The sequence below is a fragment of the Leopardus geoffroyi genome, chromosome X, assembly GCF_018350155.1.
Source record: "Leopardus geoffroyi isolate Oge1 chromosome X, O.geoffroyi_Oge1_pat1.0, whole genome shotgun sequence".
NCBI lineage: Eukaryota > Metazoa > Chordata > Mammalia > Carnivora > Felidae > Leopardus > Leopardus geoffroyi.
In genome coordinates this window covers 120487058-120505559 of record NC_059343.1, presented here as the reverse complement: position 1 = coordinate 120505559, position 18502 = coordinate 120487058, and positions in this window count along the sequence as shown.

Below are 18502 nucleotides of genomic sequence, written 5' to 3'. Positions count from 1 at the left end.
GAAACATTGCCCCTTTTTATCAATATCCTTGCTTGGGCACAACACTAACTACGCTGTTTGCTACAGACTCGAGCAGTGGTCTGGGCATATTATTCCTAACTAGGAAAAGTTAATGCTGTTTCCTCTGTGTCTTTACCTCATTTCTGACTGTGTCATCTTTTCTTGTAGTTATTTAATGGGTGCTATAAACAACCACAAAACACAGAGCTAAGAGGCTATTCAAAGGGAGAAATAATGAGACAGTCATGCTGGAGAAAGGAGACAGTTTACTGAGAAGGGTCGTGTGTCTCTAGCCAAAGGGAACACGCACACAAAAGCCGTAACTTGTATACAGATTAGAGGAGGAACACAGCATCAATGATAAAAACCAACATTTTATTTTGATCGGGTAAAAACATGTAAAATATGGCATGCGTCAATTTTAATTAGGCTTGGACGGAAGGCTAATGTGTTTACCAGTCCTCCGCAAAGCATTTAGCAGCCTGTCTTTCCACCTGGGACCACACCAATGGTGAGATAAAAAGGGAAAAGAGCCGACTTCTTTTTGTCAGCATATAAATTTCAAGTAGGTGGGTAGCTGTTTCGCAGGGTGTCGTGAACGCACGCACAGACAAAACGATGTGCAACACAGAACTTTCTGTGAGGGCTGTTGCACAGATAATTACAGTAGAAGAGAGCCTAAAGTGAGTGAGTTTTAAGTGTATCAATTTTATTTGAACGTTTCTTTAAGTTTCCTTTGCTAAAAGTTTCTGTGTTAGGGGAAAATTTCCTGATATAACTGAATATCAAAGACATGCATATTCATGTACCTATGTTAATGAATGAAAGTGGCCTTGTTAATTCTTTGGTGTAGTAGCATTGTAAATGTATCTGTGAGCTGTTCTCTGTTGATCAGTTCATATCACCAATGGGCTTGGAGATCCCCGATGGCAATGTGAGGAGGGGGGGGGTAGAGAGAGAAAAATCACATTTTGCTGCGGTTTCTGTCATTTCGTTCTAAGATTAGGGAGAAATCAGAAGTTGCACCTAGGATGAATTAAAACACAAACGTGGGCATACATTTCTAAGATGATGCAAATGTTGCCCAATTACTAGGTGGCACGTAGTTTGAGAACGTCATTTCTACACCTTCTCCGCACCTGTCCAGACCTGGAAAACTCTAAAAAAATAAAACAGAAAAGACAAAGTAGAAACCTCATGCAGAGTCAGTAATTCTAAGACAGATGTGAGATCTTCTCAGAGAATACGATCTCTTTTGGATCAAAGGTTTCAAAGACGAGTTCAGAGACAAATTCCTAAAGTAAGAAATGCAACTCAGAGAACATGCCGTTAATACCAGTAATTATGGTTTAGAGGATATTGTAGACTTTGCTTCTGTGATGCTATTGAAAGTGTGGATATTTTTAAATTCAAGTCCATTATTTTGATGATCTTGGCAGGCATGTTGGCTGGGCTGGAAAAGTGCTGGGCCAGGACCTGAGTAGTTTGTCTCTTATTCAAGCGCACATCGAAACCCTTAGAGACCTGGGTTCAGATCCCACCTCTGCCTCTTACTTACGGCGGGGGGGGGGGGGGGGGCTGAGCAGGCACCTGTTTTCCCATGTGTAAAAACTGGGCACTAGAACCTTCCACGTGGCGTCAGTAAGAATGGAATTTGTACAAAAGCCCTTGAAACTTGTGAAGTGGTACATATATGTGAGGGGAAATCGAAATGAGGGATTCCTAAACTCACTTCCTAAAATGAGTGAATTATCCCACACAGTGATTTTAGGGAGAAACCACCATTTTGATTTAAATCGGATAATAGAATCAGGGTTAGAAAGCTATTTATGATTCTAGTTGGAGCTATGTAAGTCAAACACTGAAATGGAAACTTAAAACCATTCCATCTTTTCCCTAAATTCTTCCAAAGGGTTGGATATTCGTATGCATACATGTATATGTGTGTATGGTATATGTATATATCAGGGTCTGTCCACCTCAACACTGTTGACATTTTGGACCAGATAATCATTGGTCATGGGAGGTTGCACGTGTAACATGAGAGGTTTAAAAGCATCCCCGGCTTCTGCCACTTTTCAGGAGCACTGCGATGCCGCGTATATGTGAACACGTATATATACGTGCACGTATGTACTATATATTATATATTACATATTATTATATAATTGTATAATAACATATGTTATATTTGCATGTATAAACACCTTACACTTACTTAACAAACAAATTGAAGGAACATAATATGCGTTACGACCTAGCAACTGAGCGAGAGCAAGATCCCAGGCCCCCTGACACCCTGCTTTGCCATCTACTATACCCTGCAGCCTCCCGTCTCTTATGCCCCAAGTACCACCAGTAGAGGCAGGCAATGTGTACTGGTGCTGTTCTTCATGAAGATGTGTATTTTCCTTCATGACCCAAGACGTTGTTAGGGGTTGAGACCAGAGTTTCTGCAACCATATTACCCCGGTCAGAGCCATGCACCCTGAAATATTCTATTGCTGTTTATTTAAAAAAATTGCTGGCCGTGGCCTGTTCAGTTGACTTGGTGAGTGACTGATAGGTTGTATCTCAGAGGTTGAAAACCACTGACATTCTGAATCAGGAAGGAGAGGAAGGAAAAATGGGACCAAACAGAGAAGGGGGGCAGTAAAGAAGTGATTGGGGGCGCAAAGTTACGGAAATGAGAAAACTTACTGCTGCTCAACCAATCCTGTCAAGTGTCACCTAGCCATGGCATCTGGTCCCTAAGGGTTCTAGATCTCCGTCCTTATCGATTGAGCAGAGTGATTCATCAGTAAGAACCATACTGAAGCTTACCGGACTTGGGAATGAATATACATGGCAAAAGCCACAGATTTTACAGATAAGTCTTAGGACAGTATTAGCAGGTATTTCATTTATCCTGACACATTTCATCCCATTAATCTCGGTGCAGCTGGAAGTTCTATTTCGGTCCGGAGTTACGACCGAACGCGTTCAGGAGGAAGCCAAATTTATTGCGTTTGACCAGTATAATGCAGTTGAGCCTGTGTGCTAAGTTCTGTTGATTTTATTTACGTATTTATGTTGGACTAGTATAAATATGTGGCAAAGTCTGTGCCGTGGTAGAGAGTTTCATGCTGACTCTACCGGAACATTCAAAACCGTCTGCTCGCAAGATGCCCGGGTCTAAAGAGTTACGTGCAGAAGAGCGGCTACTAAGGATTTGCATGAAGTACTTCTGATTTTTCAAAAAAGTCCCCATTTGCGAAGAGGACTAGGCTATTAACATTCAAAAATAGCAAGGATGGCACACACCAGATCTACCCTGAAGTTGTGATTTGCACAAAATCGAGCAAGGTTTAGAAATTGTGGGTTCAGGGGGGAGGTGAATGAGATCTAGAAAGTAAATAGAATCATTTTCAAGTAATAGCTGAGTGCAGCATTCAACCGTCATCACAAATCAATGAAACGAGAATGGATTTTTTTTTTTTTTGCCTTGAATCTCGATGAGTTATTACTCAGATGTGGTATCGGTTCTTTTTTGCTTCCTTCCATTTTTCTTCTCCCAGGAAGTTTCCTAAATGACATTACCGTGACACCCTTATTCACTTGATTATTGTACGTGAGGTCACCTCTAAGTCCGATGTAATGGCCCCAGGACGTTTGGCCAACTTTTGCATCTGTCTGTGGCCATACTGCGGTTCCTGGGCAAATTAAAAAGAAAGAAAAAGAAAAAGCTTCGGATTCCATGACACTAAATATCCCCGAAGCTCTCTCCGAAGAATAGCCCAAAGTCTATCTGGAGTGGAGGAGGCACATGGAGATTCTTGCAAAAGCCCTTTGGTGCGACCCCAGGAAACGATGACAAAACTAGCGACATCATCGTCCGCAGATTTGTTCCCCATCCCGGGCGTCACCACAGCAACTAAAATACAGTAGTAGGGTCAGTGTCACTCTCGAGGCAAAGGAAACTCATTTCTTGCTACACATCAGTGCTTCAGAATAATGAGTTCAGTATGCTGATCCCTTAGCTGTTTATACAAAGACCTAGTTGGCACAGGTCAGGAAATGGCGCTGTTTGAACTAGATAACTTACTTGCCATCATTTAAATATACTGAATTGTTTTCTTTTAATGCATTTTTCCATAGAAATACTGATACTTAAGAAAACGTGTGGGGGCGCCTGGGTGGCTCAGTCGGTTAAGCGTCCGACTTCGGCTCAGGTCACGATCTCGCGGTCCGTGAGTTCGAGCCCCGCGTCGGGCTCTGTGCTGATGGCTCAGAGCCTGGAGCCTGTTTCAGATTCTGTGTCTCCCTCTCTCTCTGACCCTCCCCCGTTCATGCTCTGTCTCAAAAATAAACAAACATTAAAAAAAAAAAAAAAAGAACATGTGCAGTATTGCCAAATGATGAATGCTGCTTATTGTTTGTAGCAAGGAAGGACAGTTGTCTGTGAGATCGTGACCTGAGCCGAAATCAAGAGTCGGACATTTAACTGACTGAGCCACCCAGGCGCCCCTCTGCTCACGATTTTTTAAAAAAATATTTATGTAAGTAATTTCTACTCAACGTGGGGCTCGAGCTCACGACCCTGACATCAAGAGTCATATGCTCTTCTGACTGAGCCAGCCAGGCGCCCCTCTGCTTACAGTTTTTGTCAACTATGATCACCCAACCTAAGATAACTTCTGTCTCTTGAATACAAATAAATAGTACGTAGCAATTTTAGATAAGCCTGAGTCCCTCCTCTAAAGTTCCAGTTGCTTGGAATTCAAATTTATGATTTACTCAAGGGTCTGAACAGATCTGCTATGATTTACATTGATAACATTGGGGTGTTTTAGGGAACAGTGAAATCGTTCATTTATTACCCCTGCTATGGCCATTAGCCAAGTTCAATCATGAGCTATAGTAATGATATTGATCACAGGCCACCTGGCTTCATCAAATTGTGCTTCTCCACTGATTTTTAAGTAAGTGGTTTATCTGAAATAAAGTCCTAGAACACTAATGAATCATAATACCTATATGGACTTAAAGTATCCCAATTCTTGATCCATTTTCAATATTGGTATTCAGTAACACCTTAAATAATTTTTTGATCCATTTTCAATATTGGTATTCAGTAACACCTTAAATAATTTTTTTAAACCTTTCTTTATTTTTGAGAGACAGAGAGAGACAGAGTGTGAATGGAGGAGAGGCAGAGAGAGAGGGAGCGAGAGAGAATCCCGAGCAAGCTCCGAGCTGTCAGCACCGAGCCCGATGCGGGGCTCCATCTCAAACTGGTGAGATCGTGACCTGAGCCAAAGTCGGATGCTTAACCGACTGAGCCACCCAGGCACCCCTTAAACAATTGTTAAAAACCACTACGATATACTAATATAACAAATATTCTATGCAGAAAGTTCTGAAAATACAGGGGAGTAGGGCAAGTGATCTACAATTAAACCTTGCAGATTTACAAAGCTGCTTTTATGCATGTTCAGTTGTTATCTTTCACTGACATACCAAAGTAGTCATCTTTAAGGATTTTTCTACTTGTAAAATGTCCGTGATTATTTTGGGTCTAGACGTCGACTAAAAGCACTTGATAGCCTAAGAATTTGTGGTTTATATGTACATCTGCCTGCCTTCCTTCCTCCCCTCTCCTTTTTCCTCTTAAAGCTGATCTGGGAATTCCTTCATCCACAATTAGATGTTTCGTCAAAGAAAACGATCAGCATGCAGGCAGCAGTCCGCATCTAGGAAAATGATTACTTGGAATGGGCCGGCACCACATAGAAGTCTCTACAAGAAAGATACCATCGCGATCGTTGTTCTTCCTTGAGTTGTGTGTAGACTAGATTTCTGGGACCCACCCCAGACTCACTGAATAGTCTGGGAACCATATTTTTATAGGACTCTCAGGGGAATCGGATGCAAATTGCAGGGCCAATTCCAGTCCAACGTCTTCATTTTATAAATGGGGAAACTAAGGCTCACGGAGGTGAAGTGGCTTCTTCAAAGTCACCCAGGCAGAGCCTAGGGCAAAAGTCAGATCTCCCAACTCTCACGCAAATGCCTCTGCTTGGTGGGTTGGTGTTTCGATGCTTCAGGTTTAAAATTGTATTTTTTCAGTGATAATCAGCATTAAAATTTAATGCCACAAATACACTTCGGTTCTGAATCGTGTTCCAGTAATGCCCATAGAAAGTGGCTCGTTGGTCAGTCACAGGAAGCGATCCCATTTTATTTCAAACCCGTTTGGCTAAGACTTGATGGCTCTTTATTTGTGCTTTGGGTGACAAACTCTATAAAATGCAATAAAATGCTTGATAAATACTGAATTGCAAAAAAGAAGAGCACAGACCTTGGTGTTGAGTTGGAAAAGATTTCCTTTATGACCAGCGTATAACGCTAAACTCTCGGACCTGATGGAATCTGAAGGAGCTTACTTTTCATGTTATCATTTACTGGGTCTACTGAACCATTATGAAGATACTGCAGGGAGACCAGTGTCCATAATAGTTTTTCTTTTCTTTCTTTCGCTTTCTTCTACATTTCCAAATTTTGAGTAAAGTTCTATAAACCCTTCAGAAAAGAGTTCGTAAGTATGGAGGCTGAGGACGCTGTGTGAGGGCTTGAAATTCTCTTGACCTATAAGTGTCAACTTCAAGAAAATTTCTGCTAGAAACTTTGAAGATAAAATAGAACGTCTAATTAACATTTAGGAGAGGAAGATATATATCCATTTCAAGTAACCTGACCTGGATTTCAGCAGCAGGATCTCTTCTTGACACATTTGTAACTCATTTTAATTGCTAATAGGTACTGTGTGTACACACGCAAGGCAGGATGGGACTTAACCTCTCAGACTTCCAAAGGTGAATTAACTTAAAATTAAACAATGAATTTTTGTGGGGAGACATTTCCTTCGGAATCATCTAATACTTGGCCGATTGACAAGTGCCAATTATCCAAGAAAGTTGAAAGGACTCAGGCTTCCTCTGTATTACTATAATTATTTTCAAGAGAAATCAGGTGACTTCATGGCCAGGCAGTGTGGATAGCAGAAACCACATGGGCTTTGGGGTCATCCAGAACTAGGTTTGAATTCCAGCTCAGCCATCTAGCCAAAAGTATGGGCACAGGCCAGTTACTTAAATGCCCTGAGTCTCACTTTCCTCTTTCGTGGAGTCTGGGTAATGATGCTGACCTTGTGAGTGCTGTGAGAAACATAGAAGAGGGCTGCCTGGGTGGCTCAGTCGGCTAGGAGTTCGGCTCTTGATTTGGGCTCAGGTCATGATCTCACAGTTTGTGAGTTCGAGCCCCACGTTGGCTCTGTGCTGACAGCACGGGGCCTGCTTGAGATTCTCTCTCTCTCTCTCTCTCTCTCTCTCTCTCTCTCTTTCTCTGTCTCAACTCCCAAAAGAGAACTGACCTTGCTAGTGACTTCAAGTGATGAATCAGAATAAGTTTAGCCCGGTGCCTGTCCATGCCCTTTTGTGTTCTCTCTCTTTCAGGGCCACTTGCCCTCAGAATATGGCTCACACTGGCTGGAACTGGGGGCTAAATTCAATTCAGAAATCACCGCCGTGAAGTTCAACTGTAGCTATAGACCTCACCAATTGATTGAATTCAAGGTTCATAGTATGAAGCTGATATTTTGATCTCCGCGTATATGATACCTCTGTTTACTTCTCTACTAGGGAGGAGCCCACGCTGGATTTGAAAGGGTGAACAGCAGGGCACCTGGCTGGCTTCGTCATTGGAGCACGTGGCTCTTGATCCAGGGTTGTGAGTTCAAGCCCCAAGTTGGGTGTAGGGATTACTTAAAAATAAAATAAAATAAAATAAAATAAAATAAAATAAATAAATAAATAAAGGCGTGAACAGCTATCACTCCTAAATCCACAACGATAGACAATTGATAAATTACAGCTATTGTTATCAGAGGAGCATTTGACTGCACCCCCATGATTTCTATAGGAATTTGGTCCCGCAATACCAAAGGTCTGTAACCTAGCGCACTCTTGATGGGATACTACCATATGCTCTAATTCTTCATTAATTAATTGGGAGGAAAAAATGTCCTTGACTGTCTTATTTAAGTGAGAAGCATTTGGCTCATAGTTTGTCTAAATTGAAATTCTTTCTACAACTTTAAAGCAAGAAGAAATACTATGTTTGATGCTCCCTCCGGGTCAATTCTGCTTGGTCATACATTGTATGCACTCCTTTTAAACTCAGAAAACGTCTGATATATCAAAAGTAACTGGATTTAGAAGTATTATCATGGCAGGACCAACGCTCCTAATATAGCTTCCCCTGGTGTGTGCGTGTGTGTGTGTGTGTGTGTGTGTGTGTGTGTGTGTGACAGAGAGAGACAGACAGACAGACAGAGACAGAGAGACAAGAGCAGAGCAATGCAGAGACTAGCATAGCAAGCACCTTTGTTCCCGTCACCCAAATTAACGATGTAAAAATGACCTAAAGCAAATCTGAACAATATTATTTTTTTAATGTTTATTAATTTTTGAGAGAGGTGGGGAGGGGCAGAGAGAGAGGGAGACACAGAATCCACAGCAGGCTCCAGGATCCCAGCTGTCAGCACAGAGTCCGACGCGGGGCTCGACCTCACAAACTGCGAGACCCTGACCTGAGCCGAAGTTGGACACTTAGCCGACTGAGCCACCCAGGTGCCCCTGAACAATATTATTAATATAAAAATCAATATAGGAAGATTCCGGTGAAGTCCTCTCCCTGAAAGCACCACATTGATGTATATGTTCGTGTCCCTTTTGTATGTCTTTACAAACACACACACACACACACACACACACACACACACACACACATATTTATCCACGGACAATATATACACTTGTTTTGTGAGAAAACACGTGTCACATTTCATTCTTCTAATTTAACATTTTTTAAAAACTTCCCATGTTGATGCATAGGAATCTATTGATTCAGCTTAACTGCTATATAATAGTCACCATGTGAATATATCAAATTATATGTATCAGTTCCTTAATTGATGGGCATCTAAGTTGTTTCCAGGTTTTTCCTGAATGTGCAGAAGCCACATCCTTGTAATCAACACCTTTGCTTCCCACTCTGCCTTCAGTGTTCTGAGTAGGTGCTGGTTTTTCTTCTGTGGTGCAGACTTCTAGTTCTTTTTCTCCGTGCAGTCTGACGCTGTTTGTAACAAGGTATCTAGTTATTTTATTCGTTGTTTACTTTTTTTTTTTTTTAAAGTAAGCTGTACGCCCACAGTAGGGCTTGAACTTGTGACCCTGAGATCAAGAGTCCTGTGCTCTCCTTGGCCGAGCCACTGGAGCCCCGATGGTTTCCTTTTTAAAAATGGCTACCTCCCCCATTAGGAATATAACGTATTCTCAAGAAAACCTTGTTGAATAAGTGAACGAAATGAAAATAACGAATAAGCGACTTCCTTTAAGGTGAATTCTCTGCCAGAAATCTCTTCCGTCCTTCACACAAATAGGCTTCTGGCACGTCTGTTCCATGGCTTAGCTAAAAATACCCAGACCTGTCTGGTTCCCCATGGTAAATGTGGCTTAGATTTGAGCTCAGATTTCTGCTAGATGTGATATAATATACCAAGAACCCAGACCCCATATAGGCATGTCATTTCCCTGAATCTTAGAGTCACTGGTAATAGAAGGGACTGTCATTCTCTGTGCATATAAAGTTTTCCTTAGGAGTCTTAACACAGGCCTTAAGACAAGCAAAAGCTAGCAGCCTTTCAGTGTCTGTTCTCCATTGCTGGCTGCGTCAAAGAAGCCAAATTTTCATTCCAGCACATTGTGTGCCACAATAAAGGCTATCATTACCAAACTTCTTTGTAGCTAAGCATGACTCTGTAACTGAATTCTGGTCAATGAGAACGGAAGTGCCATTTGGGAGTTCTGGGAAGTCTCCTTTTAAGGAGCAGGGGATCAGGGCCCCTGGGTGGTTCACGCGGTCAAGCACCTGACTCTTGATTTCGGCTGAGGTCTTGATCCCAGGGTCGTGGGATCAAGCCCTGTGTCAGCTCCTGGCAAAGCACGGAGCCTGTTTGGGATTCTCTCTCTCTCTCTCTCTCTCTCTCTCTCTCTCTGCCCCTTTCCTCATGCTCTCTGTCTAGTCTTTGTGGTCCAAGATGACTGTAGGAACGGAATCAAAGTAGGGCAGAAAAGGGGACCCACTCTTCCCTTTTTTTTTTTTTTTGTCTTAGAGAGAGAGAAACAGATTCCCAGAAGGTGCTTAGGTTCCTAAGGACCAAGTAGAATCATCATAACAGCCCTCAATTGTTTACCTGTGGGCTTTTCTTTTAATGTGAGAATTAAAGTTCTATAGTCAGGTGACACTAATCCAAACAGATACATTTAGCTAATATCAATATCATGCTAACAGTCTTGCCATTTAAGAGTAAATGTCTAGACACCCTGGTACAGCGACCAGTTAATAGGCTGTGTAAACCGGAGCAATTTACTCTCAGGACTTAATTTTTTTTCTCCTACAAAACAACAGGATAAGCTGAAGACCAAGATCTTTGTCTGCTAGAGAATTCCGTGACCATATCTAAATACAATCACTCAGGATTGTTGAGCTGCCATTAGTCAGAAAGGAAGCCTGTCTTTACAGTTTGGCAAAAGCTCATTAATTGGATTTTTGGGGATCATTTGAATGTGGGCTAGGCTGAAGCTTATCTTTGTACTGTCTAAAAAAACAATCCCTAAACAAATCTGCAGGGTAATTGTTGGCTTACTTTAGAAAACAACTGCTTTCTAATTGAAAGTTGGCAGCTTCCTATTTGCAGAAACAGTTAATGTACTAATTTTAAATTATTTTTAAAAACCCATTTACTAAAATAGTCTGACTATGGGGTGCCTGGCTGGCTCAGTCAGTGGAGCATGGGACTCTTGATCTCAAGGTTGTGAGTTTGAGCCCCGCGTCGGGTGTAGAGATTGCTTAAAAACAAAATCTTTAGAAAAATAGCCTGACAAGAAATTATTAATGTTATTCACATCATAGTGAGATGGTCCAACACTGAACCTCAGTTTTTCTGATTTCATGAAGACTGGCAGCAGAGACAAAGCTGCTTTTCAAAAATTGCAGGATAGCTTCCTGGGGCTGGAAGAGCAAAATGGGGAATGAGCCTTTGGATTTGGAGTAGGTGGTCTTTCTCTTTGTTCTGGAAGGAATTAAGTGGAAGCACTATTGACATGCAGAAGTAAGCTGAGTGCTTACTCTTTGTCCTTAGATATTGGAAGTAATCTAAGTGTAAATAATTCAGAGTGGAATGCTAACTTATTCTAATAATGCAAACGTTTATTTGGTGGTGGAGGATGGAGGGGTGGCAGTCTAAACCCTCACGGAGGTCTGGGGATTTTCCACTTCCTCTGGCGTGCCCTGGGACAAAACCTGGGAACTGGGCGGGGGCGGGGGGCGGGAAGGAGGGTTGAGGGGAGGTGATGGGAAAAGAGGCAGTTGAGCTGCAAGAGAACCTCCATATTGGGGTATGTCCTATGGATTTGGGAAACAACAATGTCTGATACTGAGCTAAATGTTCCTTTTCTGCATTATAATATTCTTTTTTATTTTATGTTTATTTATTTTGTTTATTTTGAGAGAGCAAGAACAGGGGAGGGGCAGAGAAAGAGAGAGAGAATCCCAAACAGGCACCGCACTGTCAGCGAGGAGCCCAGCGCATTGCTAGAACCCACGAACGTTGAGACCATGACCTGACCTGAAGCCAAGAGTCAGACGCTTAACCAACTGAGCCACCCAGGCGCCCCTGCATTGTAACATTCTTATAAAATTCTTGTTTCAAGCACTATGTGTTAACCATCACAACCTGGGGTTTAGATTTGTGCACCTTGGGGAGAGGAGGAAGGGGCTCTGTTTCTGCATTCAGACAGAAGTTTGTTTTTACATACATACATACATACGTATTTATTTATTTATTTATTTATTTACTTACTTACTTAAATCTCTACCATCCAACGTGGGGCTCAAACTCAAGACCCCGAGGTTGAGAGTCACGTGCTCTTCTTAAAAAAATTTTTTTTTAAATGTTCATTGTATTTTTGAGAGAGACAGAGATAGTGCGAGCAGGGGAGGGACAGAGAGAGAGGAACACGCAGAACCCCAAGCAGGCTGCAGGCTCTGTGCTGTCAGCACAGAGCCCGACGCGGGGCTCAAACCCACGAACCGTTGAGATCATGACCTGAGCCGAGGTCGGACGCTTAACCGACTGAGCCACCCAGGCGCCCCAAGAGTCACATGCTCTTCTGACTGAGCCAGTCAGGCACCCCTCAAACAGAAGTGTGTGAAAACTGGAGCGATTTCACTTAATGGTAACTAGATGGACCGAAGTCAGCAGTAGTCCAAAGAAACTGGAGGCAGAAGTTCGGAGCCGAATGTCACAAGGAACAAACAGGAGAGAGAGATACTCCCTGGGAATCATCTAAAGTACACAGAAGCACTCTGCATCCTAGTGGTTACCTACCATGACGTCTTGAGTTATTTTATTTAGAAGTTCAAGAAAGGTGATTCCCAGAAGGCTAAAAGAAGGGGCACTAGGGTCCCCCAACCATCCAACTGCTATTTCTCCAGTCTAGTCCCTCGGGGAGACACTTGATACTCACGAGCTCATTTATTGTTGTTCACAGCACCTGAAAGGCAGCATGTTCTTTTTACCGGAAAAGGGAAATGCTTAGAAATGTTGTAATTGGCAATTTGATTTTACCTTTTTTTTTTTTTTTTTTTTTTTTACTAGTTCATAGTATACTTCCTTGCAGTCAATCCGAATTGTGACATTTTGGTACTCAGATCGCAGCTTTCATGAATTACCGATCAATGGGATTCATTTCCAGGAAGAACGTAGAAATTTTCCCGCAATTCCAGTTTCTTAGAAAAATACCAATTGTGCCGAAAGTATGAAATGGAAGAGTCTTCACGGCTTGTAGTTAAACTAAACTCACTTTTTTTATAATTGTATACAGTTGGCCATTGAACAACCTAGATCTGAACTGCGCAGGTCCACTTATAAGTGGAAATTTTTAATAAAGTTTATTAATCTATTTTTGAGGGGGGAGCAGCCAAAAGAGAAGGAGAGAGAGAACCCCAAGCAGGCTCCACAGTGCCAGTGCAGAGCCTGATGGGGGGCTTGAACTCACGAACCATGAAGTCATGACCTGAGCCAAAGTCAGACGCTTAACCAACTGAGCCACCCAGGTGCCTCGGGACTTTTTTGATAAATATAGTACAGGACTGTAAATGCATTGTTTTTTCCTTATGATTTGCTTCGTAATATTTTATTTTCTCTAGCTGACTATAGGGTAAGAATGCAGTGGATAATACATCTGACATGCAAAACATGTCGTATTTGTTTCTGTGATCAGTAAGGCTTCTGCTCAACAGCAGGCTGTTGGTGGTTACATTTGAGGGGAGTCAAAAGTTATACGTGGAGTTTGAGCAACAGTTGGGGGTGTTGATACCCCGGCACCCCAGCCCCCATGTTGTTCAAGGCTCAGCTGCATTTTGTTTTGAATCATGATGCAAAATAGCGAAGAGAGTGTTGTGTTTTAACATCCTGGCATTAAATGGCTAAAAGTTAGTGGTATTTACTAATGAGCTTCATGATTCAAGTTTTATTGCTACGTTCTAGAATGAGTAGAGTGTTGCTATTGCAGGATACTGTATGCAGATTTATTAATGAAAAAATGCAAGAAAAATAAAAAGCTACCAAAAATACAATAAAAGGCTACATTAGTAATGGATAATAAAGTCAGAGAAGCTCTTCATGGTGAGCAGCATTACAGTTGCTGAGTCTGCTGCTTTTCTTAATTTTTTCTTTTTTTTACTGTTTTACTACTGTTTTACTGTGGAGGGTTGAACACATTTTCCTTTCTCTCTTCTTTAACCAGCTAGATGGTTAAAGATTATTATGTGGAAATGGACTCAAGTGTAAGTGGAAATGCCTGGCGGTAAATGTTGATTGGCTTGTCCTAAAATTAGGGGAACTATTTCTGGCCATTCCAAAAGCCGAGTTGGTTGATTACACACGGGAGTAGAATGTGAGCTTAAATGAGCTCCTTGAGGGACCTTTCTGTCACTTTGTCATGGGCACACTGGCATGGGATTGAGCTAGTGGCCAGGTATGATTTGAGAAAGGGGTGCTATAGTATCCTTACCACTCTCCTGCCCTTGGTACCTTCTAGCTCCCCCTTAAATGTTTCCTTGGGAAGCCCCTGGAGTTGTGCATCCGGCGTAGGGCAACCCTGCAGCCTGCCCGGTCCATGGGGACCCCAGTGCCGTGACAGGTGGTCAGGCCTCCTGGAGACACGATGAGTCATAATGTGGCCAGTGCCTAAGCCCCACGTGCAGGCATACACAGAGCTGGTAGGGGCGCAGGTCCTGGCTGAAATCAAACCCAAATCTTGTTCTTAGGCAGGAAGGGAAGCAGTTTCAAATGATTTGGCAGATGAAAGCATGGTTCCTAAGGAAAGCCTCAGCAGGTTCAGCAGACTGGAGCCTGCCAGGCTGCACGTAAGGTGGGAATGAAGCAGTCTAGGGGGTTGGACTTCGGGATTAGGGTCTATATTTCAACACGACTAGTCTCTAAAGAGTCTTGTGGCTGCTTCCTGTGCTTACAGCAGTCAGCCTCCCCGGACTGAAAGGGTCAAAGCCTCTTTGGACTGACTGTCCCTAATCTCCAGGGAAGGAGGCTGGGTCTCCGTCCTCTGGGAGGCCCCAGTGCTGATTGTCTGTGACGATACCACACTCTCTGCCTGCGTTATGGGCTGGCCTTGGTCTAGGGGAGCGTCTGTCAGGGTCATCGCCATCCTTTCCTTTACAAACGTCTCAGCCCAGGATTCTAGGGCTTCTCGGCCCAGGATTCCTCTCTCTCAGGCCTTGACAGCTAGACTCTTGGCAGTATGGGTTTTTCTTCTCTGGCGGTATGTTGTTTTAAGATGCTGTGTTGCTTGAGCTTAGCGACACCTTAGCTGCATAAGGAATGCATTTCCACTGGGGACCATTCAGTCTTGGAGAAAGACAGAAAATACAGTCCCCCAAATATTTCAGTAACAGTTCAAGGCAGTATGCAAGCAGGTGCCAGATTACTTTGACAGCCAGTGAGTATTGTGTGGTTGGCAGTTGTCCCAAAGGTTTCGCGTAGGAGGGGGAGATCTTCAGGGTTTAAACACCAAATGGGTCCGTGGGGTGCCCGGGTGGCTTAGTCGGTTGGGCGTCTGACTCTTGATCTCGGCTCAGGTCATGATCCCAGGGCCGTGGGATCGAGCCCCTCACTGGGCTCTGCGTGAGCGTGGAGGCCTGCCGTTCCCTGCCGCGTGACCCTGTACGGGACGTGCTTCTTCCGTGGGAGGGTACCGGCCGCTGCCACTCTGCTCTGGGAACTATAGTCCCAGGTTTATTTTTCAAGTTTATTTTGAGAGAGAGAGAGACAGAGAGAGAGAGAGAGAGAGAGAGAGAGAGAGAGCTAGCAGGGGAAGGGTAGAGGGAGAGGGAGAAGGAGAGGGAGAGGCAGAGGCAGAATCGTGAAGATTCTCTCTCTCTCCTTCTGCCCCTCTTCTGCTTGTACTCTCTCTCTGTCTCCCTCTCTAAAAAAAAGGTAAAATGATGGAGAAGCACAGTGACTACACAGTAAAATGGAAAATCTACCCACCTCCCACCAACCCCCCCCTTTTGCAATCCCTGCAAATATTCTTTCGGATCCTTTGTTGAGCAAAAGATTCTTTATTGAGCATGTAGAGGCCACCTAGGCCACATTTTTATTTTTTACACTTGTTTTCTGCAGTTCAGCTTGGATAGAGCCATTCTTCCGTGTCAATACCTACAGACACGCCCCTCTTACATCTATATCTATTTATTTATATATATTTAGCAATATTCTATAATCCATACATCCATACAGAATCATGAATGTAAAGATGGAAAGAGGTCATTCGAAAGGAAAAGCTATTATAAGGGACACATGCTCAGATGCAGCCCCTTGTCTTATCCTTGTAATAAATTGTTGTTTGGTCTAACCCTGGTTTTAGCCTCCTTAGAACTAAGGAGAACCCATCTTTAAACTCACCTGAATCTTTAATCTTTGTTTTATGTCAAGAGCTATTTTCAGACCATAATCACAGCTCTGGAGCTTTAAAGCATCGAAGCAATTCGGTATCAAAAGGATTTGACTTTGTTCTTTCTAGGGAGACAGACAAAAATGCCTGCTCGAAATAATCAAATGGCAGGAGACTTGGCTCTTTCTAATCCCTGCTTTCTCCCTGGATAAGGGAGGATGGAGAAGGAATTGTTCAAGGAGAAGGGAAACAGAACGTCTCTCTGAAGTCTTCCGTCCGCACCCGCGGCCTGTTCCAGGGACCCCGTCTCCTCTCGGGCCGTGGCACCCACCCGGTCCCTTAGACGGGGAAGACTGAAGAAGCCCCAGCCAGATGTTTTACGGCAACTCAGCTTTTCTGTCGATGCCGATCTGATCCCTGAATTCCACCAACTGGCCTCTTCTTTCGTTCCCTGCGATTAAGGTGCCACTGGGGGACGTTTTTGTGAGTGCAAAGGGGTGCTATTCGTATCTAACCTGGGAGAGCAAGTATCCGCCCGGGGTGCCCCGTGCAAACCGGCCGTCCGATCGCTCTGCTTGCGATCGCGTAGTGCCCGGCCCCAGCGAATGAGGACAATCATACTGGGCTTCGGTCGGGGACTCGCCGGGCACCATACTGAGCACTTGCCTTACGGCGTCTTGTTTAATCCCCGCAGCCGGCTCCCCTACGGGATGTTGCTACTGTCCTTCATGTCTCGCAGATTAGGAACCCCAGGTCTCCGGGCTAGGTTCCCACACGCGGAGACAAGTGGCGGGGGCTTGGAGAAGGTAAATGGGGTATCAGCTTGAGAGCAAGGAGGGGCGGGCTGCAAGGAAGGAGCCAGCGATGCTAGGGATGAATCCTGCAGGTGGTGTGGCAACACCCTCAGCGGGCATGTTTTGGCCCGGAGAAAGCCGAAGGGGCTTCTTAAGGAGGTCAGGAGAGCCGGGGGGGGGGGGGCTAAGACGGTGTTTTGATTCTTTCGTAGATGGCGGCACATCAGCTTGGAGAGGAGAGCCACCCGTCACCTCCCACTCCCTTCGGGTACCCAGGGATCTCATGTGAAACACGAGACAGATAACCCGACTGTGTCAGCCTTCCCCAGCGCCAACCTCCTGCGCCCACAGAACTCTAAGTCAGGAGCCAGCCGGGCCCGGCGATTTGTGTCTGTTTATGTGCCTGGAATTTCAGGAGCCCGTAGTCTCCGTATTCCTCACTTCGGCGTCGTCTTTTCTTACCTCTAGGTATTTCCCCACATAGGCCTTGTTTCCTCAAGCAGATGGGAAGCCACTCAAAGGCAGGGACCAAACCGCTTGGCTTCTCTCTAGCTGATCGTCACAGTGCTAAGCACAGGGAGGGATTCCATAAGAATTTCTTTTGTCGTCAGTGCTCTGATGCTACCATAACAGACGACTGCAGACCAGGTTGCTTGAAACAACACAGAGTTCATGTCTTGCCGAAGGTGGGAAGTCTAAGGTGGGTCTCACTGGGCTATGATCAAGATGGCGGCTGGGCTGTGTGCCTTCTGATGGCTGTAGGGGAGAAGCCATCTCCACACCCCTTGGCTCACAGGGCCTTCCTGTCTTTTCAAAGCCAGCAGCATGATCTCTCTTCTGCCTCTCTCTTCCACTTTCAGGACTCTTATGATGATGTTGGGCCCATCCAGAGAATCCAGGATAATCTCCCCCTGTCAAGGTCAGTTGATTGATCAACCTTAATTTCCCCTTCCTGTGTAACAGAACATACTCATGGTTTCTGGGGGTTGGAACGTGGACATCTTCAGAGGGCCGTGATTCTGCCTACAGTGCCCCTCCCGAGGTGGGAGGGAGGAAGCATGGCTCTTCCTGTATCCCGTTCCCATTGCTGATGTAACACGTTTACAACAAACTTAGCGGGTTACAGAGCACAGTTACTATCTTACGGTTCTGTAGGTCAGAAGTCTGAAATGGATTTCTCTGGGCTGAAATCAAGGTGTTGGTCAGTAGGGCTGCATTCCTTTGGAGGTGCTAGCCCAGAATCCATTTCCTTGCCTCTTCCAGCTTCTAGGGGCCACCTTGCGTTCCTTGGCTCATGGCCCCTTCCTGCATCTGCAAAGCCAGCAACGTGTAGTCGAATCGTTCTTACCCTGGACCATCATGCTTCCGGCAGTAAGTCTTCTTCCCTGGCTCTCCCTCTCCTGCCTCCTTGTACTTAATAGGACCTTTGTGTTCACATTGGACCTGCCCGGATAATCCAGAACAGTCTCCCCATCTCAGGATCAGGTGATCAGCAACCTTAATTCCCTTTGCCATGTAAACATATTCACAGGATCTGGGAATTAGGACATGGACCTATATTCTGCCCCTCAGCCTTTAAAAAATTTCCCCCAAGGGGCACCCGGGTGGCTCAGTCGGTTAAGCGTCCGACTCTTG